Source organism: Callorhinus ursinus, unplaced genomic scaffold, assembly GCF_003265705.2.
Source record: "Callorhinus ursinus isolate GAN/ISIS: 27379988/994484 unplaced genomic scaffold, GSC_fseal_2.0 scaffold11, whole genome shotgun sequence".
NCBI classification, from domain to species: domain Eukaryota; kingdom Metazoa; phylum Chordata; class Mammalia; order Carnivora; family Otariidae; genus Callorhinus; species Callorhinus ursinus.
The window spans coordinates 46267436-46294311 of record NW_027397073.1 but is presented as its reverse complement, the minus strand read 5'-3'; the positions used below and the strand labels follow the sequence as shown (position 1 = coordinate 46294311).

Below are 26876 nucleotides of genomic sequence, written 5' to 3'. Positions count from 1 at the left end.
GGATGAAGAAGCCAGTCTTACCATGCATACAGATGAAAAAAAGAGGGGAGGGGCTCAGAACCTTCTGGAAGGATGCAAGAAAAGAAAAAAAAAAAGAAAGGATATAGGATGAAGAGGAGGAAGGGAAACCAGAAGGGACTTTGGAAAGGTCCAAATTATAAGGAACCGTGGAAGGACCTTTATTGAAACAATCCATGAAGTTTGTGCTCATGCTGTGAGCTTGCTTTTATTGCCCTGGCAAGAGAGGTGGTGCTCAAAGGACTTTGTCTTGGAAATCCACTGTGGCTCTCCAGTGGCTTGGCTCTTCACACAGCTTTAAGCCCTGCCCTTCTTCCCTAGCCTTGTTTCTCTCTGCGTGCTCCCTGTGGTCTCTCATCTCTTCTCGGCTCTCTCCCACTTAGCCCACCAAGGCCTGTCTATCCAAGTAGAACAGACTTTCATTTTCCTCAGGTTCACACTGTGCATACTGACTAACCCGCTTCCTGCTACTCCAGTGGCCCCTCTTCAGCTTCCAGCACCTCTTATCTCTATGGTAACGGAAGACACGATTATCGTCCGGATTTTGCCTCAGAGAGTTGGTCTGTACAAGCAAGCTTTCCTGGGGTAGCTTGTCCTTTTGCAGTTAACCAAGATGCCGGGGGAGAAGAGCTGCCCCAACAGGATGGCAGATGAAGGCCTCCAGATGTGGGCACTTGGCAAGTCTGAGCCGAATGTCTCCACAAAAATATGATGTAATTAACAGACCTCGGCAGCTGGAACAATTCAGCACCTCACATTGATTTTCCATGTCTCCTATTTACTTTCCATTTTTGAACTGTCTGCCATGACAGGAAATCAAAGAATTATAATGGCGTGTGTGAGGGTCATGATGCTGGGTCAGCATTTCCTTGAGAAATCCTGAGACTAATCAGTTTATTATCACTCAATCATCCCTCTTCGCTCCTAAATTAAAGCTGTCCCCCTAAAGGCTAACAAATAGCAATTTATTTGGGGGTATTAAAAAATCAATGTACTATTTAAAATTTGAGTGGAGTATTTAAAAAAAAAGAGGAGTAGGCCCCAAGTGCTGTTAGTTGAATCTGTTTTCTTCTTCAGGCTTGATATGAGGTTGGCAAAGCCGTGGGTGGAGAGAGACAGAAGTGCTATATTCGCTCTTTCCAAGTTTCACGGGCTTGGAGAAGTTACCTGGTGGAACTAAAGAGAGGAGTCTTGTTCCACATATTTTCAATCACTGAAATGAAGGAAAATAAGTCTCTCTATTTGGGCCCATTTGCAAACTTTCATATGATGCAGGATTGGCTTTCTCCTGGTCACTGCATTGCCAACTCTTGTCAGGTGAGAGTCAGAATCTTGGGTTAGTTTCACTTTGGATTCCTTAAAACTCTGGAGAGAATTGGCCAAAAGCTGAGATTGCAACAGAGAAACTGGTCTCCATGTGAAGTCTGCTAGTCCAGATTCCTTTTCAAGACATGCCTCAGCCTCCTTTGGTGTTGTTTTTCTTCAGACTCATTTGCCTTGGCAGGTTTCATTTCTTGGTCATAGTGGAAGGATGCATTTTTCTGGGTCTTTTTATTGACTCAAGTAATATAAGCCCTTCATAAATAATTCTGAAAATAGAGAGAAGAAGAAAATTGCCCATAATTCTCCCACTTAAACACAATAGCTATTATTGTTTTGGAGCAATTACTTTGGGTCATTTTCAAATGCCAAGTTTTGATGTGATTTTAAGCAAAACATACAAACAACTTCGTATTTTGCTTTTCCACTTAATGTATGTCAGAAGCATTTCAGTATTATTACTTCAGTAAATATCTTTTTAATTGTTACCTGAGCAGCTGGAACTTTTTAGTCCCTCCAGTTGATTTTTCCATGTCTCCTATAGAAATGGAGACACCATATTTATTTAACTATTCCCATATTTGGGGGCAATAGATCAAACTCATTTTTCACTATAGTAAATCCCATGATAAACTTCTTTATAAAACTTTGCCACATATACGATCATTTCTTTAGGATAAATTCCCAGAAATTACCCGGTCAAAGTGCACGAATACTTTAGGACTCGGTATTTCCTGTTGCTCTTCAAAACTGTTATGTCAGTTTGTAATATCGCCTAAAATGTTGGAGGGCTCATGCTTTAAAAGGGTCTTTTTTCCTACTAAATAGGCAGTAGCGGTGTGCTTCATGTGTGCAGTTTGATGATGCTGACAAATATCCCGGAGATAAACATTTTGGACTTCCAAGGTATTCCCCTGCCAATTGTGTTTAACATACAAAACTGACTTCATTATAACCATTCCTTCTACATGTGCCATAAAGTATGAAATTCTTTGCCTGGCTGTAATGTTCTATCTCATCAGACCTCGTAAAATGCATTAGCGTCACACCCCCTCAGTTTGGCTGTGAACTTTGAAGATGCTGTGGATTTCTCTTCCACATTACACAGAATTTGGCGGGTATCCCCTTGTTGGGAATAACACCTTCGGAAAATAGGAACATACCGAGTAGAAAGAAAGTACATTTTCTAGGAAAAGAATAAGAACCCAGAGAGATGGAGTGAGAATTGTACCACAGAGCCCCAGCAGCAGATGTTTTGGGTGTTGAAACTCCCACCAGAACAGCTGCAGAAATGTAGAATCACATCTGGGTGTGTGACGCGGCTGCATCATTACCTACCGACAGCAAAACAGCCAGATGCTTTCCATTCATTTTAAGGACCAGGCTTCAGGTCTGAACCTGTGAATGGCTGGGCTTCCCAACTGACGACTTATCAATTGCCCAGGCAGTTCACGAAAATGTGGCCTCACAGGCGCCTTAAGGACAGATCTGGGTTACGGCAGGTAGAGGCAGAGTGCCGCTGCTGTGCGCCCAGACCCTGGGCTCTGGGTCTGCTGTGTGGCTCGAGAATGAAGTCGTCAAAGCCCTTGCCCACAACGGCGGCAGCGTGGCTTGTCACTGATGTATGAGGCTTCGGAGGGCTCCTACTGTTTTCTTTCTCCTCGAGTTCTTCCAATCCTCTCTCTCTCTCTGTCTCTCTCTCTCTCTCTCTCCTCCTCCCCCAATCTCCCTGTTATAAGTTTTTTTTCCCCAGGCAGCTGAACAAATAACTGGATGATCATTCTTGTAGCAAATAGTTCATAAGGTTCCTGGATGAATACTGGGATTTTTCAGTACCTGGCTATTTTCTCCTGTCATTGCTCTCCTCTTACACTGACAGTTACTGTGACAGTCGAGTGAGAATGGCTCCTGGTGACAGGGCTCCACCCCGCAGATGGACTGATCAGAGCCCTCAGCAGCCTCCCTGCTTCCCTGATTGAGTACAAAGTGTGCAGGGCAGCTCACAGGCCCCAGGGGGAAAATCGTTCAATATATAAATCTCAACCCCAGGAGAAAAAGGTTACTCATTGTATAAATCTCAACACATACAATGGTCAAGGGACAGGTTTCTTGCAGAAACAGCCTGTCCACCCCACACCATGGAGTGAGGGGAAGCCGATGCGAGACACATTTGCTGAAACCTGGGGACTTCTGGGTTAGATTCAATGTTAACAAGCACCCTGAGAAACAAATAATGGTTTAAGACTTAGAATTTCTAAAAAACTGTGGGAAGTATCTTCTAGTCTTTGAAGTCACTCACATCCATAAAAATGCTTCATCTGACTTAACCACCACCATTTTATAGTTATCTTCTTGTAGAAATCTCACACTTATTATTAGAAATATGTTTCTTATGCCAAAGGGGCAAACCTTTCATATGGGGCTTGAAAATGTAGGAGGCCAAGCAGTTTGTCTTTTCAGCCCACCTGAGGTTTGCATCCATCCTGGCCGTCATTCAGAGTCTGCGCAGTACGCTGCCATCAGGGGAGAGCCGCAGAAAACAAAGGGAGCCACAGAAGTGGATAAGCGCCACCAAAGAGGTGTTTGGGGAGAAAAAACTAGAGGAGAGAATGAAATAAACGCAGAGGTAGACCCAGGCTTTTTTAAAAAAAAGTAATAATATTAACTAGTATTTACTGAGTGCTTACTATGAGCCAGGCAATGTTCACAGTTTACAATGTTTACGGTTATTGAGGTGGGTACTAATGTTATCCAATCTTGCACAGTAGGGAATGGAAACTCAAGGAGGCGAAATCACCAAGTTTGACGGTGCGGTTCAACTGCGGATCCCACACACTTCACCTCCATGATCCACCTGTCTTGGACCGCGCACTACTGTGCCTGCGCCTCACGGGATGAGGCTAACCCCACAGCTCCGGGCTTCTGGCAGCGGAGGTCATCAAAGGCGGGTGACCGGTTATGTTGAACAAAAACGATCTTAGAGTGGAAGAAAAGTTGGGGTGTTGTTCACATCCCTTGTGACCCACGGTGGGCATCTCTTATTGAAACGCTTCTTATTCAGTAATAAAAAGATAAAGGAAGGTTTATTGAGGTGCACCAACTGCTGTAGGAGGGACAGAGAAATCTAAGATGTTTGTCCTACCTTTAAGGCATTTATAACCTGGTGAGAAGATTAGCAGAGATAGAGGAAAGATTAAGAAATGTTCGAGATCATGCAAAAAAGAGCTATAGAGGTTTATACCCAAGGTGGAACACTAAACGGTACAAGTTTCCTGAAACTCGTGGGCAGAGTCAACATCTCAGCCATTCGGGTTTGGGGAAAGTGTACAGGGAGAGAGAGGAGGGATCTGAATTGTATTTGGAAAGGTGCAAAAAACTCCAAATATAGAGGAAAGGAGAAGCATTCCAGAAGTTTGGAATTTGGAGAAAAGGGTGAAGATGAGACATGATGTTATGTTTGGAGAGCAGCCATCTTGTGTAGAGCATAAGGCAGAAAATGCTGCAAAGTAAACCTGGGATCAGATTGCAGAAAGTCTTGGTTATCCTAGACCGGGAAGGTGGAATGGCCACACTGTTTGTCGGCTGGGACACTGATTTTAATAAGTGGGCTTGTGTGAGCTCAGACAAGACTATGGGGCACAAAAGAATTGGAGCCAGAGTTGAACAGCAACTTAGAATGTCTATGTGGTTTGTTTTTCATAACTTAGAACGTTTAGCAACTGCATGGAGTATTGTCTTACATACTGATCCTGGGTTGATAAAAATCTCTTTAGCTACCGGCCAACTCAAACAGAACAACAAGGAGGGATGCTTCAAAGGATGCCATGTGACAACCTTCACCACAGAAATACGTATGCCAGAACTGACCAGTAGAACTTCATAACTAGCTCTTCACTATGGATTTATTAAGATCAGAAGAAAAGACATGAAAAGAGGAAGATCAACTGGGTCTGATTCAAGGTACATGTTGAAAATTTAGTAGTGGACTCTGCAGCATGAAGAGGCAGCCTTCTGAGTAGAACCTGAAATGTTGTAAAATGGGGGAACCAAACTGGGTGACCATGTCAGATTTCTGTCCACGAGGCAGGTGCAGTGACTCCAGCAGAGTCTAATTTAGACACAGCTAAGTTTTCAGAGCTGGGGTAGGCCATACAGTGTATTTAGCCCAGTTTCTCATCTCAAGAAAGGTCTTGATGCCCAGCAGGCTAAGTGATCTGCCTGAGATCTCTCACATTGATTAGGGGATGGCTGTGAGGTGCAATACCAAGCCTGGGTATCTGCTTTGCAGGCACTTCTGCTACTACGTGCAGACTTAAGAATTCCTTCTTGGGGGCTTGCAGTCTATGGTCTCTCTAGGAGGCAAATCTTTTCAGGACTATGGCAACAATATCATATTGTCACTGTTGACAGTCTGAAGAGTTATCGGATACAGTTATGCTCGGGTAGGTGATTACAAGGACCAAATATAATTGAAAACAGTTGAGGTACAGTTTTTTTTTCTTTAAATTTTTTTATTGTTATGTTAATCACCATACATTACATCATTAGTTTTTGATGTAGTGTTCCATGATTCATTGTTTGTGCATAACACCCAGTGCTCCACGCAGAACGTGCCCTCTTTAATACCCATCACCAGGCTAACCCATCCCCCCACCCCCCTCCCCTCCAGCAACCCTCAGTTTGTTTCCTGAGATTAAGAATTCCTCATATCAGTGAGGTCATATGATACATGTCTTTCTCTGATTGACTTATTTCACTCAGCATAAGATAGAAATGTAGGGATCCAAAGGGGTACGTGCACCCCAATGTTTATAGCAGCAATGTCCACAATAGCCAAACTGTGGAAAGAGCCAAGATGTCCATCGACAGATGAATGGATAAAGGAGATGTGGTATATATACACAATGGAATATCATGCAGCCATCAAGAGGTACAGTTTTTTATAAAGATTTCTTTATTTATTTTGAGAGAGGGCGCACGAGCAGGGGGAGGGGCAGAGGGAGAGGGAGGAGAAGACTCCCTGCCGAGCAGGGAGCCCAACTCGGGGCTCAGGAGCATGAGATCATGACCTGAGCTGTAATCAAGAGCTGGACGCTCAACTGACTGAGCCACCTAGGTGCCCCTCAGGTTCTTTTGGTTGCAGACTCTCCAGAAGTCGGTACATTTTCCTTAGTTCCAATGTTATTTTTCTTTCAGTCCAAGCCAGATTTTTTCCTACATAATCTAAAAAGCAGTTCCTTCCTACCTGATTGTCCAATGCTGCTCTTCCATTTCTGGGAAAGGGCACCTGTGCTGGCTCTGCCTGGATCTCCTCTCATGGTTTCTAGCTTCAACAGAAGTCTTCCCAGTTATTTATTCAAACAGTCTGACTTCCCTATTTATTCTCCTCTCCTCTCTCTTCTATCTACTTATTCCTGTATATTCATCTACTTAGTATTATTTTTTGTATTTGTTTTTTTTAAAGATTTTATTTATTTATTTGAGACAGAATGAGAGAGAGAGCACATGAGAGGGGGGAGGGTCAGAGGGAGAAGCAGACTCCCTGCCAAGCAGGGAGCCCGATGCGGGACTCGATCCCGGGACTCCAGGATCATGACCTGAGCCGAAGGCAGTCGCTTAACCAACTGAGCCACCCAGGCGCCCTATTTTTTGTATTTGTTAAAGTATTCTATATGAGCATAATTTTAAAAAATCAATGCAACCAGAAGTCATAGAATCTAACCCAGCAGCACCTGTCTCAAATCTCGAATTCTCCCCAGGCCCTCTTCTCTCTGTATCCATTGGCAACCGCTGCTACGTCTTTTAGGTCTTTTCTTATGTACGCTCATATTTTTAAACAATTTGCTAATATTGTTAATTCTGGATTTACCTCTTTTAGACATTACCTATTACTTCATATGATGGTAGTGGAGCTTTTCTCTAATTACTCACCCCCCCCTCCTCTCAACATGTTTATGCCATGTTTGTTTGGTTTCTGTCCAGGGCTTACCTTATTGTGGTTATGTAAATATTCTTTACTACTGAGCAAATAAGTACTACACAGTACTCCCCCCTTACCTACGGGGGATACACTCCAAAACCCCCAGTGGATGCCTGAAACGGCAGATAGTACCCTACCCTATGGATACTATGTTTTTTCCTGTACATACACACCTATGATAAAGCTTAATTTATAAATTAGGCACAGGAAGAGATGAACAACAATAACTAATAATAAAATAGGATAATTATAACAATATACTGTAATAAAAGTTATGTGAATGTGGTTTCTCTCTCTCTCTCTCTCACAATATCTTATTGTACTGTACTCACCCTTCTTCTCGTGATGCTGTGAGCTGATAAAATGCCCACATGAAGAGGTGAGGTGAGGGGAATGACATAGATATTGTGACATAGTGTTAGGCTACTACTGACCTTCTGACCACCAGTCAGAGAGAGGATCATCTGCTCTAGACTGTGGTTGGCCATGGGGAACAAAAACTGTGCAAAGTGAAACCGTGGATAAAGGGGTTATTTATCCAAAGCTCAAACAAGTATTCTCAGTTCTAATTTTGAAATTCCACAGAAAAAGCATATTCTATAAACATGCATCAATTTTCCAACCTAGAACATTCAACAGGACTGATGGATGGGGAGTGGAGTAGAGGGGCTTACTGTGTTTACTTTTAGTTTATTGTATATCTTTTCCCCCAGAAATTAATAATTGTCTTTTTCCTCCATTTGTTTAGTATTCTATGAACCTATGACTAATTTTTTTTCAAGTTCTCTGACAGTTGTGTAAAATGCTTCTCATGCAGTTTTCCACAAGTTGTGTTTATCAAATAATCTAGAATCCCCCCACTTGCCCCTACCCCAACTTGGAGACTCTTCTCCTAAAGTTTTTCAATCCCCTGTACTCTGCACTGGTTGCTTTTCAGGCTCATTGCACCCTTGCCTTGGGATTTCTTTTCTCTGTTTTCCTGCGATTGATTTTCTCCTCTCTCCTTTTTTGTATTCCAAATTGTTTTTCCTTGATAACTAAGAAAGAATTTTGGTGAAGCACTAATCCCAGTTAACACCAGTTAAGCACTGACATCTTGAGAAAGGGTGTGTGGGAGGTGTGTTTTTTTAGTCTTTGTTTTTCTGAAAATGTTTTTATTCTACACTCATGCTTTATTAAGAGCTTGGCCTGCTGTAGCCATAGACCCAGAATTGTTTCTACTTCAGAATATCAGAGGCATTGCTGTATTGTGATTTGGCCTCAGTGTAGCTTGTTAGAGGCACAATGACATTTTTATTTCCTGTCCTTTGTGATAGGCTTTCTCTCTGCAAATTTAAGATCTTATATCTTGTATTCTGAAATTTCATGGTGTTTGTCTTTGTGGAGTTTTGTTTTTGTTTCTCAATACACTATGTTGGAAACTCTCTTGAACCTTGTCTTCCAGGGGTGTCTGGGTGGCTCACTCGGTAAAGCGTCTGCCTTCGGCTCAGGTCATGGTCCCAGGGTCCCGGGATCGAGCCCCGCATCGGGCTCCCTGCTCTGCGGGAAGCCTGCTTCTCCCTCTCCCACTCCCCCTGCTTGTGTTCCCTCTCTCGCTGTGTCTCTCTCTGTCAAATAAATAAATAAAATATTAAAAAAAGAAACATGTTTTCCAGTTCTGAGAAATTAAAACAATTGTTTGATCATTTCCACACTTTTATTTTTTCAATTTTCTCTTTCTGGAATTCCAGATGTTGGACACAGTAGATTGGTCCTCTAATTTTCCTCTCTCCCCCTAGTCCATTTTATTTATTTATTTTTTTAACTTTTTGAGGAGAGTTCCTCAACCTTATCTTCCAAGTGTCCTATTTTCTATTTTCTATTTTGGTTATTATATCTTTAATTCCCCAAATTCTTCTTTTGCACCCTGATTATTCTTTTTTTGTTACATCCTATCTTGTTTTGCAGAGGCAATATTTTCTCAAAACTTTCTGATGATAATGATTATAGGATCTTTTTCTTTTGTTCCCTCTACTGCCCCCCCGTCTTCTTAGCCCCTTAAAAATGTTTATTTGTTTAGTTCTCTTTTTGCATTTTTGAGAGCTTCTTCAAATGTCTGGTGATCTTTGAATGTTCATTTATGGTTAAGAACTGTCGCAGTAAGAAGCCAATAGGAAACTCTGTGTGCAGGGGGGTGGCTCGTCCCTTGGTAAGTGTTGTTAGGAGGTGAGCTGGCTTAGTTGATGAAGAACAGTTCAGATGGAGTCTCTGTGGAGATTTTCTCCAGGACGAGTGAGTTTCTTTGGAGAATTTTCCTTTATGCCTCTCATGTTCCATGAGCAGAGGCAGGAAGGGTGCTTGGAAAATAGACTTTCACCCAAGTGCCTTGTCTTCAGCCTAGCGCTTGGCTCCCCAGCTACTATGCCTGTTGTTACCCGAGTCTGGAGATTCTCTGGTTCAAGTTCTCTAAAGAATACATTCTTGCCTTCCTGAAAGCGATGGAGCAGGGATGGGTTGGTGGGGGCCAGTGAGCAGGGCTGGTGCTTGGTGGGGGAAGAGACATAGGCACTGCATATGCAGACTTTCAGTCAGCACCTCTTTTCCGGGCCCATGCCTCACACCCAACTATGGAGGAACCTGAAGAGTCCATGTGCCCAACCTCTCTGGGTTTGGTGGGTGCTGAGCTACTTGCCATTTCTCTATTACTTTGTATCCCCCCCGAAGTGTGTTGACAGTTCTCATTCACTGCTGTTCCCTGTCCAGTTCTCAGTGACCTGTGGGTTTACATCTTTTTAATTCTTCCACTGGCATTCTGTCCAGGTTTGGGATGGGAGAAGAGATAAATGTGTGTACTCTACTTACCATGTTTGACCAAAATTCCCTTCTGTTTATCTGAATTTTAGATCACACATAGCAGATTGGAGGCACAGAGGGCACCAGAGATTGTAGTTCATGTCTGGTTTGTAGGAAACAAAAACTTCTTTGTGTCTCAGAGGGCCCTCGCGGGGAGCAGCCCTGCCAGGTGGCGGCCTGCCTGGTGGTTGGGTCTGCTGGCCTCTGAAATCCTTCACTGTGCCTGGCTTGAATGTAGCCAGGGCCAGAGACACCTCAGGGAATCGTCCCCCTGTGAGCAGCTGCTGGAACATCAGACGTCCGAGCATGGGAGACGGACTTCTAGAACGGCTTTTGTGTAATTAATTAAGGTCTGGAGCAGTAATTTTCCTATTTACTCATAATGTTCATACTTCAAACTGCCCATCACATTTATTAAAGGGAGAAATAAACAAAGAAACAAACCTGGGGTTATGTTTCATGGAAAGCTTGTCAAACAGGAAAGCATTACATACGCTTTTTCTTCTTACCTGCCTCCCTCAGCTCGAGGGTGCTACCAGTGCAGCAGAACACTGGTACTTATTTCTACATACCACACGGCCTGGACAGGAGCGTTGCTTGTTATAAGAATGCAACGAATATAGGGGGCCTGAGTGGCTCAGTCGGTTAAGTATCTGCCTTCAGCTCGGGTCATGATCCCAGGGCCCTGGGATTGAGCCTACATCGGGCTCTCTGCTTGGTGGAGAGCCTGCTTCTCCCTCTGCCTGCCGCCTGCCTATCTGTGCTCTCTCTCTATCTCTCTGTCAAATAAATAAATAAAAAATCTTAAAAAAAAAAAGAATGCAATGAATATAAAGAACAAAAGACAGTCAAGATTTAGCAATCAAGAAAGAGCCATACAGAAAATGGTATAAGGACAAAACAATCATAATAAAAATCTACCCCACCCAAAACACCTCAGAGATAAAACCCACTCTCTTTTCTTTTGTTTGTTTTGTTTTCAACCAGGGGAGGAAACTTTGCTTTGAGTGGCTGAATTTCCAAAAATTCTGAAGAGACTTATTATGAATTGATTTGTGCCCGCAATTTCTTTTTTTATCTCCACAATATTCATTAAATGTCATTGTTATGTTACAAAAAATATAATGCATCAACAGAGAATTAAAAACAGGGCTTAGATGCACATCTATTTCTTTCTAGGCAAAGCTTGGTAAGCCTTTGGATGCTACTTGAAACGTATGAAGGTTCCTTGGACGGGCAGAATTACATGCCCCTCCAGTTTCATATATCGAAGCCATAACTTCTAGTACCATAGAATGTACTAGAATGTTCTAGTACGTATGCATCTAGTATATATCCCATCTCCAAATACAGTATAGACTATATATACCTAGAAAACAGGTAATTAAGATTAAATAGGTCATATGGGTGGGCCCTGATCCAATCTGACTCGTGTCCTTAGAAGAAGAGGGAATTTAGATACACAAAGACACAAGGGATGCATGCACTCAGTGAGAAGGCAGCCATCTGCAAGCCAAGGAGAGATGCCTCAGGGGAATGAAACCTGCTGACACCTTGACCTTGGGCTTCTGGCCTCCTTAACTGTGAGAAAATAAATATCTGTTGTTTAAGCCACCCAGTCAGTGGTATTATGTTAGGGTAGCTCTAGCAAACTAACACAGTTCCTAGACCTTCTACCCTATTTGATTTAAAATCTGAATATAATAAAGTGCATAGAAAAACTAAGAATCAGACACTTCTAAAAGTTAACTTTTGCTAACCAGTAGCTGAAAAGTCAGGCATTAGATCACAATTCCTAAATGTATCATGCATGAAACCGCTTTGGCTCTGTCACCTGTGAGCTGAAGATCTAAGGTGTTGAGTTGGCCTTGGCTTTGGCTTCAGGGTAGGAACTTGGAACCTCAGACTCTCTCTCCCTGGAGTTGCCCTCAGGGCTGGTCCTCAAGTGGAAAATGAGACATCTCTAGGCCTGGCAGAGGAGCGATGGGAGTACCTGGAAAGTCCCAGCATGGTGGGGACTAAACCAGAAGGTCTTAAAGAAGAAGGGAAGAGTAGATTGAGGGTGTTTCCTGGTGGTGGGTGTTACTGATGGAAGTGGATTCAGGGGCCCATCCTCCTGTCTCATACACCAGTCAGCACAGAGAGAAGCACAACTTGGGCTTTTGGAATACTGCCATGGGCAGCTTGAGAAATGGCCCCTCACTGAAAAGATCTTTAATTGGCAGAGCCTTCTGGTGGCACCTGGGCAATATGATTTCTATAATTCAGGCTGAAGGAGAAAGGAAAAAAGCACTGTATTCATTTAGCTAGATACTAGAAGTGCTTGTATTTGGGCAGTAACTGGGCTGAGGAAAGAGCTTGGCATTGGCCTGGTTGCAGCCTCCAGCCAGGTGGTTGCATGCTGTCATGAGTCATCAGAAAGACGTCATGTTTAGGCTGTATTCACCATCAGAGTGTGTTACCCTCTCTGTTACCCTAGTCCTCATGTTGACCAAGATCCTAGATACAAACAGAGAACAACAAAGACGAAGAAAATTGAGGGGGATAGGGAAGAGAGAGGCCGAGATGGAGATTCAGGGAGACACAGCAAGAGACCCAGAGAAACCACACAAAGACAAAGAACAAGCAGAGAGAGGTAGGCAGTCACGGGGAAAGCAAGCCACCACCTCTAGACCTCAGATTCCATGAGCGTCTCATGGATCCCATGTCAGATCTGTTCTCTTCTCCGCCTCGGAGCTGGTTGAAACCCCATTGGAGTGTCATGGCTTAAGGAAGCCCGTGGGGTGTTTGCACTTGTGATGTGGTTCCTAGTGGACACCCTGTGAATTCACTGAAGTGGAGCAAAAAGAATGTGGGAACCAAGTTAATATGTTTAGGTTTTATTAAATCGATGGTTATGCCTGAAATGCATTCATGTGAGGTGGACGTCTTGTTCAGGCAGGAGAATTAAATGAAGAAGTGAAATCTGGGGGAGGCCAACAAGACTCGGGGCAAGGGATGTTCGTTCTTCCTAAATGAGTCTTTATTGTAAGAGTGCTGCTTTTTCTCTGGTGCTTGTTAAATACTGTATTTATGCTGTGTATTTGTATACAGTGGGATTAAGGGACCAAACTGAATTACTGATGATGGTTGCTTGAAGGGGTGTTTGACTAGGAGATTTACAGAGCGTTCTTAATAATCTTTTTTATTTATTTATAGAATGTTATCATTCTAAACGTACAGTGCTGCCATCTCTTAGGAAAAATGCTTTCTATTTGAGGACCACCAGCTCTGCATGTTGATTTGAAAAGAGATAAAAGAGCATCTGGCCACCATAGTACAGGCTGCACATTCCCTCCCTCTTCATTATGCCGAGAGCTGATGCAATTTTTGCTTCTTTCCTATTTATACAAATAAAGAGAACGATTTGGGAAATATGTCATGCTGGCATTAAATACCACCAGTCTTGCTGGGTTGAAATGTACACGTTCCATTAACAACAATTATATTGTATAATTAAGGTTTTGGTCCCCAAAGTCTGACTCGGAAACTTCCTCAAATACTAATGGGTTTATCGAAGACATGTTAAAATAAATATACCCATCCCAACACCCGCCTTGTGCTTCCCACCCCTGCACCCCCCCCCAAAAGTACCACCAGTACCTGTGCCAATAACTTGGTTTGCAATGAATGTGGTGTTCAAGTGCCCTCTAGTGTAGCTGTGGCTGAGATTAATAGGAAAATAGAAAAGAAGCTTTGAAAAGGCAGATGCCTGTAAGCAGAGCCATCATTCCATACACTTTATGGGGCTCCTATGTACAGGGTCCACATGAAAGAAACTGAGCACAGATAGACCATTTGAAATGGCCCCTCCAGAATGGGGCTCTCTGTGTAATCTTATTATGCTGGTCTTCACAATTCTTTTTGTGGGGCTCTCAGTTTAGGTTTAGATGGAAATTTCCTGAGGCTTATGCAATCCTGGCACACACACATGTGTAACCAGCCACAGGGAAAGGGCTAATGAAGTTCAAGCCCTTGCACCTGGGAGTACCTCTTGACCCTGTGGCCTCAGCACGTTTCACTCTCCCAGCAGCTGGAGAGAGCTCTGACCTCTGTCTCACCAATGAATGTTGCTGGTGGGGACAGTAATGGATTTCTAAGGGCAATTAACATAGTGACAGGGTTTATAAATGATAGATTATGACAACACTCCCTGCTATCGGGTTTTTTCCTTTGATGACCGCGTGGCTATCAATAATGATTGCACTAGCCAAATCCTGCATTTCTAGCCATGATCAAGACTAAAGAAAAATCCTAGAACAGATTCACATCTTACCCAGGAGAAGAATTGTTGACCCAAGGGCCCCAGTGACACAAGTCAGGTATAGAGGAGGGAGGTACACCTGAATCAGGGACACTAGTCTGGGTAAAATCCTAGTAGTTGGATTTGGTGGGCATCTGTGAGCACAGAAACAATGTGAAGACCAAGAAAGTCATCTTCCTAAATTTATGAGTATGCTTATTCTGAAAAAAACAGCTGTGACCGGAAAAGTTCAGGCCGACTGGCTGCTCCATTGTTCCTGGATGGGTAGTGTGTGGGTGCTGTTAAAAACAAGACTGTTGGCCCCAAATGGAGTCACTTATGCTAAGACCCATGCCACCAAACCAAGACTTAACTTAATTACCATTTCTGTTCCTCCAGAAATGGAATCTCAAAGCTGTCAATCAGGAATTGACTGATCAGCATTAGTGAGGGAATCTGCCTGATACACTCCAGATATCCCCCAAAGAAAAATAACCCTGCAATAACCGATCTCTCTCTCTCTCTTTTCTTTTTCTTTTTTTTGGGGGGTAGTATAACTTCCTGTTGCTGTTCTCTCCTGTCTATAAAAGTCTCCCATTTTGTGTAGCACCTTGGAGCTCTTTTTATCTGCTAGATTGGATGCTACCTGATTCATGAATTGTTGAGTAAAGTCACAAAGATCTTTAAAATTTACTTAGTTGAATTTTGTTTGTAAGTGCATATATGTGTTTCCTTGCTGAAGGGTCAAAATGAGGTAGATTTTCTTCCAGAATTGTGTGAGTGTAGAGGTGCAATCTCTAGAAAGGCCTACAAATAATATATGATTTTGTATCTCGTTATTCTTCACAATCCCTGGGACAAAAATTGCTCAGGATAGAAAATGGAAGCATGTTGAAAATTTTGGTAGACTTCCTAGAAATCTAGAAGCATGAGCAAGTTGTAGAGGTAAAAATGTTAAGGGGGTTGAATAGGTATAAATGGGCAAATTCATACTAAAATTAAGGTGAGTAGGACAAGATGAGCTATTTTTTGGAAGACCCTGTGGCAAAAACTATTGATTACTTATCCCAAATGGACCACCCCATTTCTTCCTTCTTAGTAGAGCACTGCATTTGTTTAGCAATTGGGTTTACAGGAGCGCCAAAGACCCCTCTCCAGCCCCAGAGGCAAATGTTTATTACTACAAGACAATTGTGGGTAGTGTACAAGAAGCCTCTGGGAAATGTCTCCCTTGAAATACATAAAGAGAAGCATGAGAGGAACACCTTCTTCTTTGCTGGATGTCATGTCTGCGTGTACCATCTGGAATTGCTACAGCCAACTTGCAAATATAAAGGAGGGCTTTGTTAACCTGCTGAGCACAGCAGAGTGGAAACATGCAGAGCACCCAGCTCCTGGGAACTGACCACCTTCAGACTCTTTGCTACATAAGGTAACACATTTTTCTTGTGATTTTAAGCCACTTTTCACTGGATTTCCTGTTAACTTGCAACTGAAGGCATCTCCACTGATACAATCACTATTTGGAACAGTGCATAATAAGAGTGTTGGCTTTGAATAATCAACACAATCAGAAAACAGTTCCAATAATGCAATTAAATAAAATGAGGAGAGTGGATGACATAGTCTTTAAGCTCCCAATTGGTCCTGACATGCCATGCTCTAATCCTTGGATCTTTCTGTCATGGAATAAATTAGTGATTACAAAAAACTAAGAGTTTATGAGAACTTTTGGGCTAAAGTATTGATCAAACTTTGGGCATTGTGAGTGAAATATTCTTTGTGTGCAAGTCAGAGATTGAAATTCTTACTTTACAAAGCACGGAGTGAGATATATTGAGAAGTCTGCTTAAGCAAACCAATCATTATAATTGACAAGAGAACTGTAAATTGTTTCTAATGATGTATTTTGAATTATCACATCCTATTTAAGAATATTCATCTAAATGTCATCTCAAGAGAAGCTATGAGTATATACCATCTGCCATAAAGTTGGAATCATGTGTGAATTTTATGACTAATGATCCTAAATAAGTAAGTAGGGTTTTCTGGACAGACTTAGGCTATACTTTGTAATGTAGGTATGTACTTTATAATGTATTTATCAGGCAATGTTTTCTTTAATTTACTTTAACGTTGACAGCCTTGGTAAGGGAGAAAAAATGATGATGTCTGAATATATATGAATAGAGTTTATTATTGTAATAAGATAAAATTTAAGAAAGGTAAATCAGTTATATACTAAGTTATAGGCATATTGGTCACAAATGAGAAACAGTTCACAGAAAATGACTATAATTTATAGAGGGAACTTATTCCCAGATTTTCCAAGTTAATATCAATTTCAAATATTCTCTCCCATTATAATACCAATGGGAATTGATTTTTAGCTTGGGAAATGCAGTCTGTCAGAGGAGACAATGTGCATAAACTCTACCCTGCAGCAAGTACTCAAGTGTGTGTGGGGTCAGGGAGAAGGAAGAGGTAGATGGAGGGGAACCGAGCAGGGGCTCTGGATCTACAAGCCAGAGGGACCTTCTCCCTAGCCTTCCCCCTATCCCAGCAGTGATCACCTCTCCTTAGGGACACTAGAAATGCTCTCCACTATTTTTGCCTTAGTAATACTACCCTTCACCTACTCCATCTGGGAAAAGTATGCAGAACAAGTTTGGCTTTCCCACTGGTTCCTCCCCACCTGGAACTTGAGCTCTGCCAACCTTTTTTTTTTTTTAATAATTTTTATTGTTATGTTAATCACCATACATTACATCATTAGTTTTTGATGTAGTGTTCCATGATTCATTGTTTGTGCATAACACCCAGTGCTCCATGCAGAATGTGCCCTCTTTAATACCCATCACCAGGCTAACCCATCCCCCCACCCACCTCCCCTCTAGAACCCTCAGTTTGTTTTTCAGAGTCCATGGCCTCTAATGGTTCGTCTCCCCCTCCAACTTACTCCCCTTCCTTCTTCCCCGCCTGCTATCTTCTTCTTCTTTATTTTTTTCTTAACATATATTGCATTATTTGTTTCAGAAGTACAGATCCGTGATTCATCAGTCTTCTACGATTCACAGCGCTCACCATAGCACATACCCTCCCCAATGTCTATCACCCAGCCACCCCGTCCCTCCCACCCCCATCACTCCAGCAACCCTCGGTTTGTTTCCTGAGATTAAGAATTCCTCATATCAGTGAGGTCATATGATACATGTCTTTCTCTGATTGACTTATTTCACTCAGCATAACACCCTCCAGTTCCATCCATGTCGTTGCAAATGGCAAGATCTCATTCCTTTTGATGGCTGCATAATATTCCATTGTGTATATATACCCCATCTTCTTTATCCATTCATCTGTCGATGGACATCTTGGCTCTTTCCACAGTTTGGCTATTGTGGCCATTGCTGCTATAAACGTTGGGGTGCACGTACCCTTTCGGATCCCTACATTTGTATCTTTGTGGTAAATACCCAGTAGTGCAATTGCTGGATCATATGGTAGCTCTATTTTCAACTGTTTGAGGAACCTCCATACCGTTTTCCAGAGTGGTTGCACCAACTTGCATTCCCACCAACAGTGTAGGAGGGTTCCCCTTTCTCCACATTCCCGCCAACATTTGTCGTTTCCTGACTTGTTAATTTTAGCCATTCTGACGGGTGTGAGGTGGTATCTCGTTGAGGTTTTGATTTGGATTTCCCTGATGCCGAGCGATGTTGAGCACTTTTTCATGTGTCTGTTGGCCATTTGGATGTCTTCTTTGGAAAAATGTCTGTTCATGTCTTCTGCCCATTTCTTGATTGGATTATTTGTTCTTTGGGTGTTGAGTTTGATAAGTTCTTTATAGATTTTGGATACTAGCCCTTTATCTGTTATGTCATTTGCAAATATCTCCTCCCATTCTGTCGGTTGTCTTTTGGTTTTGTGGACTGTTTCTTTTGCTGTGCAAAAGCTTTTTATCTTGATGAAATCCCAATAGTTCATTTTTGCCCTGGCTTCCCTTGCCTTTGGCGACGTTTCTAGGAAGAAGTTGCTGTGGCTGAGGTGGAAGAGGTTGCTGCCTGTGTTCTCCTTTAGGATTCTGATGGACTCCTGTCTCACGTTTAGGTCTTTCAACCATTTGGAGTCTATTTTTGTGTGTGGTGTAAGGAAATGGTCCAGTTTCATTCTTCTGCACCTGGCTGTCCAATTTTCCCAACACCATTTGTTGAAGAGACTGTCTTTTTTTCCATTGGACATTCTTTCCTGCTTTGTCAAAGATGAGTTGACCATAGGGTTGAGGGTCCATTTCTGGGCTCTCGATTCTGTTCCATTGATCTATGTGTCTGTTTTTGTGCCAGTACCATACTGTCTTGATGATGACAGCTTTGTAATAGAGCTGGAAGTCTGGAATCGTGATGCCGCCAGCTTTGCTTTTCTTTTTCAATATTCCTCTGGCTATTCGGGGTCTCTTCTGGTTCCATAAAAATTTTAGGATTATTTGTTCCATTTCTTTGAAAAAAGTGGATGGTATTTTGATGGAGATTGCATTGAATGTGTAGATTGCTCTAGGTAGCACTGACATGTTCACAATGTTTGTTCTTCCAATCCATGAGCATGGAACGTTTTTCCATTTCTTTGTGTCTTCTTCAATTCCTTTCATTCACTATTTTATAGTTTTCTGAGTACAGATCCTTTGCCTCTTTGGTTAAATTTATTCCTAGGTATCTTACAGTTTTGGGTGCAATTATAAATGGGATCGACTCCTTGATTTGTCTCTCTTCTATCTTGTTGTTGGTGTATAGGAATGCCACTGATTTCTGTGCATTGATTTTATATCCTGCTACTATACTGAATTCCTGTATGAATTCTAGCAGTTTTGGGGTGCAGTCTTTTGGGTTTTCCACATACAGTATCATATCATCTGCAAAGAGTGAGAGTTTGACTTCCTCTTTGCCGATTTCGATGCCTTTGATTTCTTTTTGTTGTCTGATTGCTGTGGCTAGGACTTCTAATAAGATGTTGAATAGCCGTGGTGAGAGTGGACATCCCTGCCGCATTCCTGACCTTAGGGGAAAAGCTCTCAGGTTTTCCCCATTGAGAATGATATTCGCTGTAGGTTTTTCATAGATGCCTTTTATGATATTGAGGTATGTACCCTCTATCCCTATACTCTGAAGAGTTTTGATCAAGAAAGGATGCTGTACTTTGTCAAATGCTTTTTCTGCATCTGTTGAGAGGATCATATGATTCTTGTTCTTTCTTTTGTTAATGTATTGTATCACGTTGATTGATTTGCGGATGTTGAACCAGCCTTGCAGCCCAGGGATAAATCCCACTTGGTCATGGTGGATAATCCTTTTAATGTACTGTCGGATCCTATTGGCTAGTATCTTGGTGAGAATTTTTGCATCCATGTTCATCAAGGATATTGGTCTGTAATTCTCCTTTCTGATGGGGTCTTTGTCTGGTTTTGGGATCAAGGTAATCGTGGCCTCATAAAATGAGTATGGAAGTTTTCCTTCCATTTCTATTTTTTGGAACAGTTTCAGGAGAATAGGTATTAATTCTTCTTTAAATGTTTGGTAGAATTCCCCTGGGAAGCCATCTGGCCCTGGGCTTTTGTTTGTTGGGAGATTTTTGATGACTGCTTCAATTTCCTTAGTGGTTATAGGTCTGTTAGGTTTTCTATTTCTTCCTGGTTCAATTTTGGTAGTTGATGCATCTCTAGGAATGCACCCATTTCTTCCAGGTTATCTAATTTGCTGGCATAAAGTTGCTCATAATATGTTCTTATAATTGTTTGTATTTCTTTGGTGTTGGTTGTGATCTCTCCTCTTTCATTCATGAGTTTGTTGATTTGGGTCATTTCTCTTTTCTTTTTGATGAGTCTGGCCAGGGGTTTATCAATCTTGTTAATTCTTTCAAAGAACCACCTCCTAGTTTCGTTGATCTGTTCTACTGTTCTTTTGGTTTCTATTTCATTGACTTCTGCTTGATCTTTATTATTTCTCTTCTCCTGCTGGGTTTAGGCTTTATTTGCTGTTCTTTCTCCAGCTCCTTTCGGTGTAGGGTTAGGTTGTGTACTTGAGACCTTTCTTGTTTCTTGAGAAAGGCTTGTATTGCTATATACTTTCTCTCAGGACTGCCTTTGCTGTATCCCAAAGATTTTGAACAGTTGTGTTTTCATTTTCATTGGTTTCCATGAATTTTTTTAATTCTTCTTTAATTTCCTGGTTGACCCATTCATTCTTTAGTAGGATGCTCTTTAGCCTCCATGTATTTGAGTTCTTTCTGACTTTCCTTTTGTGATTGAGTTCTAGTTTCAAAGCATTGTTGTCTGAAAATATGCAGGAAATGATCCCAATCTTTTGGTACCAGTTGAGACCTGATTTGTGACCTAGGATGTGATCATTTCTGGAGAATGTTCCATGGGCACTAGAGAAGAATGTGTATTCTGTTGCTTTGGGATGGAATGTTCTGAGTATGTCTGTAAAGTCCATTTGGTCCAGTGTGTCATTTAAAGTCTTTATTTCCTTGTTGATCTTTTGCTTAGATGATCTGTCCATTTCAGTTAGGGGTTGTTAAAGTCCCCCACTATTATTGTATTGTTGTCAGTGTGTTTCTTTGCTTTTCTTATTAATTGCCTTATGTAATTGGCTGCTCCCACATTAGGGGCATATATATTTACAATTGTTAGACCTTCTTGTTGGATAGACCCTTTAAGTATGATATAGTGTCCTTCTTCATCTCTTATTACAGTGTTTTAAAATCTAATTTGTCTGATATAAGGATTGCCACCCCAGCTTTCTTTTGGTGTCCATTAGCATGGTAAATGGTTTTCCGTCCCCTCACTTTCAATCTGGGGGTGTGTTGGTTCTAAAATGAGTCTCTTGCAGACAGCATATTGATGGGTCTTGTTTTTTAATCCAATTTGATAGCCTGTGTCTTCTGATTGGGGCATTGGGCCCATTTACATTCAGGGAAACTATTGAAAGGTATGAATTTAGTGCCATTGTATTGCTTGTAAGGTGACTGTTACTGTATATTGTCTGTGTTCCTTTCTGATCTATGCTGCTTTTAGGCTCTCTTTTTGCTTAGAGGACCTCTTTCAATATTTCTTGTAGGGCTGGTTTTGTGTTTGCAAATTCCTTTAGTTTTTGTTTGTCCTGGAAGCTTTTTATCTCTCCTTCTATTTTCAATGATAACCTAGTTGGATATAGTATTCTTGGCTGCATATTTTTCTTGTTTAGTGATCTGAAGATATCCTGCCAGTCCTTTCTGGCCTGCCAGGTCTCTGTGGATAGGTCTGTTGCCAATCTAATATTTCTACCATTGTAGGTTACATATCTCTTCTCCCGAGCTGCTTTCAGGATTTTCCCTTTGTCTCTGAGACTCGTAAGTTTTACTCTCAGATGTCGGGGTGTTGACCTACTTTTATTGATTTTGAGAGGGGTTCTCTGTGCCTCCTGGATTTTGATGCCTGTTTCCTTCCCCACATTAGGGAAGTTCTCTGCTATAATTTGCTCCAATATACCTTCTGCCCCTCTCTCTCTTTCTTCTTCTTCTGGGAACCCTATTATTCTAATGTTGTTTTGTCTTATTGTGTCGCTTATCTCTAGTATTCTGCCCTCCTGATCCTGTAGTTTTTTCTCTCTCTTTTTCTCAGCCTCTTTATTTTCCATCATTTGGTCTTCTATATCACTGATTCTGTCTTCTGCCTCATTTATCCTAGCAGTTAGTGCCCCCATTTTTGATTGCACCTCATCAATAGCCTTTTTGATTTCGACTTGGTTAGATTTTAGCTTTTTTATTTCTCCAGAAAGGGTTTCTCTAATAACTTCCACACTTTTTTCAAGCCCAGCTAGTATCTTTAAAGTCATGATTCTGAACTCTAGGTCCGACATCGTACTAATGTCAGTATTGAGTAGGTCCCTGGCTGACGGTACTACCTCTTGTTCTTTTTGCTGAGGTGATTTTTTTCGTCTTGTCATTTTGTCCAGAGGAGAAGAGATGATTGAAAGAACAGAATGCTAACAGGTTAACAACGTCTCCAGCAAATATACTCTATACAAATCAGAAAAGTCCTGAAACCAGGGGACAAGAAAGGGAAAGAAAGAAGAGAAAAAAAAAAGGAAAAAGAAAAAGATAAAAACAAACAAAAACAGAAGAAAAAAAAACAGAATATGATCAAATATGATCAGGCTAGTGCATAGATCAGTGCCACACACTAGGTTTTGGGCATATTTTGGTCTGTTAGAAGAAAGTGCCTGCTAAAATTTTAAAGGAAGAAAGACTTATATATGTACAAAATAAGGGTTGATACAATGAAGGGATGGCAGATGACTGTAAAGATGAAAATTATAAAAGATTTTATAAAAGGAATTGATAAGATAAGAAGTTGTTTTTAAAAAGAAAGAAGAAGATTAAAATGAAAAAGAAAAAAGAAAGAAAAGAAAAAAAAGGGAGAGAATGTGTGATCAGGCAGAATAGAATGAAGCCATACACTAGTGATTTAGGGTATATTTTGATCTGTTAGAAGAAATTGTATCTCAAAATTTTAAAGAGAGAACAACTTATATATATATATGCCAAAAATAAGGGTAACTACTATGAAGGGATAAAATTATGACTCTAAAAATGAAAAATAAAAAATGTTTTTTTAAAAAAGGGATTGATAAGATGTTGGTTGAAAAAGGGAAAAAGAAAAATTCAAAAAAAACAGTTAAAAAAATTAACTTTGAAAAACTAATGAATTATGGTAAAAAAGCCATGAATTCTATGTGCAGTATTCCCCTAGCGCTGGAGTTCTCCCATTTTCCTTGATCGGTAAACTTGGTCTTGGCTTGCTGGGTGTTCGTGCTGATCTTCTGGGGGAGGGGCCTGTTGCCGTGGTTCCCAAATGTCTTTGCCGGAGGCGGAATTGCCCCGCCCTTGTGAGTCCCAGCTAAGCAAGATGCTCGGGTTTCCTCTCAGGAGCTTTTGTTCCCTGCAAGCTCTCAGGACAGCTTTGGAGGACCAGGGTGAAAATGGTGGCCTCCCAATCTCCACCCGGAGGAGCTGAGAACTCGGGGCCCCGCTCCTCAGTGCGCCCCCAGAGAAAAGCATTCACTCCCTTGTCCCCGGTCTCCGGCTGCACTCCGTGCTCACCTGGCCTGTGACTGAGCGTTTCTATCTCTGGCACCCGACCCCGTGTGGTCTCCAAACCCAGCAGATCCCTGCGGAGCGCTCCCGCGCCGCTCCTCCCGGGGGAGGAAGGGGAGTCTCCCCGGATCTGCTGCTTGTTGGGTCCCTGCTGGAGGAGCAGTGGCCCGACTGGGCCGCAGATCACAGTTTATGGCAACCCCGAGCTGAGAGCCCGCGCCTCGGCTCCGTCTCTGCAGCTGGCTTCTCCGCTCCGATACCTGGGAGCTCTGCCGCACTCAGGCACCCCCGGTCTTTCTGTGACCCCGAGGGTCCTGAGACCACACTGTCCCGTGAGGGTTCCACCCCCCATTTAGCCACTGGAGCGACGTATCTCAGCGGAGCCGACTTCTAAAAGTTCCGATTTTGTGCTTCGCGGCTCTATCACTTGCCAGAAGCGGCCGACGGAGGCCCCCTCCCCCGCCATCTATCCTCCCGAATATCGCCTGGGATTCACTTCTCCGCACGTCCTACCTTCCAGAAAGTGGTCAGTTTTCTGTTCAGAGAGTTGTTACTATTCTTATCTTCGATCTCCTGTTGAGTTCGTAGGTGTTCAGAATGGTTTGGTCTCTATTCAGCTGAATTCCTGAGTCCAGATGAAATCCAGGTCTCCTACTCCTCCGCCATCTTGCTCCGCCTCTGCCAACCTTTTATATTGTTCTGTGTTCTGATACAGTGCAACCTGAAACCTATTGGATAATAAAATGAATTACAAGTCATAGCCAGCCCAAGGATCTGATTGCCTCACTAAGAGACAAAGCTTTTACCTCCATGATGTCCTCTGAATTAGGAAGTTTCATTGATTAAGCACCTAAGAAGATGTTTTTTTGAAGCCCCATTTATGATTTAGTAGCAACATTTTTGAAGAGTTAGTGTCCTCTGATGATGAATCTTACATTGAGAATATTTCACATGAGAAGCATTTCTAGGTCTTAAGTTGGAAGACTTTCCAGGCAAGTCTGCCCAGTTCATTACAAGCAGCAACAGAAACCATGCTGATCTTGTAATTTTCTTTTCAGTTTAAGGCAGCTCCACGGAACTGTGTTTCTTTGTATGATTATTTCCCTGGCACTGAAAAGTTCACGCATTGTCTAGTTGTCCTGTTTTTTTCTTTGTTTGTGACCCTGGATTGTTTTGGGAAAACACAGCACTTTAAGTGAATCACTGAAGTTGTGTTTGGGGCTATTTTTCTCTCCAGGACCCTCAGGACTGGAGAGTTGAAAATGACACTATCAGCACTTGAATCATATCGCTGGAGCAGGGATGACAACCATCACATGTTGATTATTGACAAGATCAATCCAAGCCATGAAATACAGAGAACTACTCTGGACCGAAGGATGAAAACACTTCCGAGACACCAGCAAGACTCTCAGTTAGTTTGGTGCCAGAGATTGATGGAGAGTGGCCATGACTACCAGAACCCTGGTTGAATTCATCCCAGTCTTTGTGGAGATGGATGAGCAGAAATGTGAACTTTCTAGCAGTCTAGATGCTTCTCAGAGAAGGGATGTTTCTTGGTTGACGTCTGGGGGTATGTCTTATGTCTAACTCATGAGGAGGGGATTTACAAAAAATAAAGGGAGGAACATCAGACTTTGGCCACTAAACCAGACATGACTGCTTATTTGGAAGTCATACCTACTACTCCCTGATGTTACATGACATCTGACTCGAATTTGGGCCACTTACTGTCAGGTTTCCAAGGATATTGATAATTCTGGGGAAAAACACCTCAAAGACAAACTTCTGTGTAGGTAAGCAATGAGTATAAGCTCACAGAAATCAAGGAACACAATTATATTTTGCAAACCCCTATGACTAATTATAGTTTCTGCTGCTCAACCAATTGAACAAAACAATGTATATAATTGCTTTACTGAGACTTTCAGCGACACCTCCAGCAACTCTATTGTCAGGTGTAGGCTGCAGCTGCTCCAGGTCAAAGATGTACCATCCTGAGCTGCCAAATGCATCTTTAATCACTGCTGTTTTTAAGGTTCTTAACATTTTTTTTTCTGGGGCAAAACCCAACAAGTATCTTTCACTTGGTAGTGGAGTGAGGTGAAGGTTGACCCAAGCTGGCAAGTTCAAAGACAATCAGCAAAATAGCAGGAGACGTAAGGGCAAGTGTCTTTTCTAGACTGGAGCTTCATGCTGTTCCACCTGTTATCAGTTTTGGTTGTTCATGAGGCAAGTACTCCATGGTGAGGGATGCTTGAAATTACATTATTGAATGGCATCTTTGAAGAGTTTGATCTCATTAAGACTGAATGATTACAAATACTTGTAACCCTTCATCTTTATATGAGCTTATAATTATTTATCTATTCCAGATAACATGTCAAGCATTTCTTGGTATTGCTTAGTGTGTTTAAAGAAAATAGTAATGCTCTAAGGATTTAGAGAAAACAAAACAAAGAAAAAGGATTTAGAGAAAACTTATAATCTAATTTTGTTCTCTTATAATGAGGTTAAAATTGAATGATGGTCTGAGGTCATTGTCCACTTACTCTTTCTTTCAGTGAATACTTATGGAGCCCCTTCTATGTTCCAAGCATTGTGCTGGGTACTAGTCATAAAAACAGAAGGGCGATGGACAAGGCATGGTCTGTCTTCGAGGATCTCACAGTCTAGAAGGGAGGCAGACCTGCATCAAATAATCGCAATTGAATGTGGCACATTGATAATGGAGAAAGGCACAGATGGTGCGCAAGGCCCGGGATGAGGACCCTGAATCCCAGCCCAGCACTGTTGCTGCTAGAGTGCCATCCCTTGCCCCATATGGGGCAGGAATTACTAGTTCTTGAGAAAAATAACACTTCAGTGATCCAAGAAGCTCTTTACCAAAAAACTGCATCAAAGCAGATTTATTTATGCTCCTCTCATATACTGTTACTTTCAAGCATTTATTAACAATCATTACTCTGCCTACCAAAATTAAGAAATAACTTTATATCAATATGTGCTTTTTACTTCACAGTGGGCTGACATTCAGGTGTTCACTTTCTCATTGAACTCCAATAATCCTATGAGATGGTTAGAATGGGCTTAATTACTATTATCTGTTCTCAGATGAGAGTTCTGAGGCACAGAAAAGTTAAAGACTCTCCTCAGGTCATAGAGCTAATTAATTGGCAGATCAAAAGATGTGTATCCAGATCTTTCTAACTGCTTGGACCATGAGTTTTCTTAGTCCATATTACAATGCAAGGTGCTTCTTAGTCTCATTTCACAGGTGGATTTAATAGGTATCCTGGGCTCATTGCCCCCCCCGCCCCC

At 41.9% G+C, this 26876-nt stretch overlaps 1 long non-coding RNA gene across 2 annotated transcripts in view; it reads left to right on the top strand.

The window, feature by feature from the left end:
- LOC141373687 (uncharacterized) overlaps positions 1-13678 on the top strand; it is a 134223-nt gene extending 120545 nt beyond the window's left edge. For both annotated transcript variants that reach the window (XR_012379935.1, XR_012379936.1), the window contains exons 6-8: positions 4104-4365; positions 5112-5298; positions 13349-13678. This is a non-coding gene — a long non-coding RNA (uncharacterized lncRNA). The remainder of the gene's footprint in view (positions 1-4103; positions 4366-5111; positions 5299-13348) is intronic.
- Positions 13679-26876: the final 13198 nt, after the last annotated feature.